The sequence below is a fragment of the Neopelma chrysocephalum genome, unplaced genomic scaffold, assembly GCF_003984885.1.
Source record: "Neopelma chrysocephalum unplaced genomic scaffold, ASM398488v2 Primary Assembly neopelma1_95784, whole genome shotgun sequence".
NCBI classification, from domain to species: domain Eukaryota; kingdom Metazoa; phylum Chordata; class Aves; order Passeriformes; family Pipridae; genus Neopelma; species Neopelma chrysocephalum.
In genome coordinates this window covers 1-1,254 of record NW_020924447.1, presented here as the reverse complement: position 1 = coordinate 1,254, position 1,254 = coordinate 1, and the positions used below count along the sequence as shown (strand labels likewise).

The window sequence follows — 1,254 nt, the reverse complement described above, 5'->3', positions numbered from 1 at the left end:
GAGTGACCATCTGCATGGCCTCAGGGTTGATGGAGTGACCATCTCTGTGGCCTCAGAGATGAGGGAATGACCATCCCAGTGGCTGATGGAGTGACCATCCCTGTGGTGTTGGGGCTGATGGAGTGACCATCCCCGTGGCCTCAGGGCCGATGCAGTGCCCACCCCCTCGGTCACCCCCTCGGTCACCCCCTCAGTCACCCCCTTGGTCACCCCCTCTGTCCCTCCCCGCAGGGTGAATCCGGCTCCCCTGGCGAGAACGGCTCCCCCGGCCCCATGGTGAGTCCTCGGGCTGCACGAGAGGGAAACTGAGGCACGAGGGGGTGGAAATTGGGGGTGGGAAGCACAGCCCCCCCCAACCTGACCAGCCCCCGTGTCCCTCCAGGGTCCCCGTGGGCTGCCTGGAGAGAGAGGACGTCCCGGCCCCTCCGGTGCCGCCGTGAGTGTGACGCTGCCCGTGCCCTCGGTGGCACCTCGGTGGCACCCTGGTGACACCCCGATGTCCCCCCCACCGGCAGGGGGGTCCCCCCGCGGTGCCCCCCGTGCCTCACACCCCCACCATCTCCCCCCAGGGCGCTCGTGGCAACGATGGTCTCCCCGGTCCTGCCGGACCCCCTGTAAGTCAAGGGCTGCCCGGGCCCTCCCCGGACCCCGTGTCACCCCACGGGGGGCACAACGGGGTCCCCCAGGCCCCCCCCGAAGCCTGGGCGGACCCTCACACTCCTCTCGCTCCCAGGGACCCGTCGGCCCAGCCGGAGCTCCCGGCTTTCCCGGCGCCCCCGGCTCGAAGGTAACGGGGATGGGGCTGACCCCGGGGATGGGGGGGGAGGAAACTCGGGGCACAGCACCCGCTGTGACCCCTCACCCCCTCATTCCTCCCCCCAGTGACCCCTCACCCCCTCGTTCCTCCCCCCAGTGACCCCTCACCCCCTCATTCCTCCCCCCAGGGTGAAGCTGGTCCCACCGGGGCCCGAGGTCCCGAGGGTGCCCAGGGTCCCCGCGGCGAATCCGGCACCCCCGGCTCCCCCGGCCCCGCCGGCGCCCCCGTAAGTGCCACGTCCCACGTCCCCTCCCTGGTGGCTTCGCCCCGGCGTTGTTCCCTGACCTGGGAACTGTCCCTGGAAGGGGATTCGGGGCAACTGAGGCACGAGGAGCTCAGCGGTGTCTCCTTTTAGGGTAACCCGGGCACCGACGGCATCCCCGGAGCCAAGGGCTCGGCGGTGAGCGGGGTTTGGGGGCTGGGGTGGGGAGGGGGGG

General features: G+C 71.4%; 1 long non-coding RNA gene across 1 annotated transcript; it reads left to right on the top strand.

The window, feature by feature from the left end:
- The first annotated feature begins 229 nt into the window (after window positions 1–229).
- On the top strand, window positions 230–613 carry LOC113980987. The gene is made up of 3 exons (XR_003538289.1): window positions 230–276; window positions 383–436; window positions 570–613. It is a non-coding gene; the product is annotated as an uncharacterized LOC113980987 (long non-coding RNA).
- The last annotated feature ends 641 nt before the right edge of the window (window positions 614–1,254 follow it).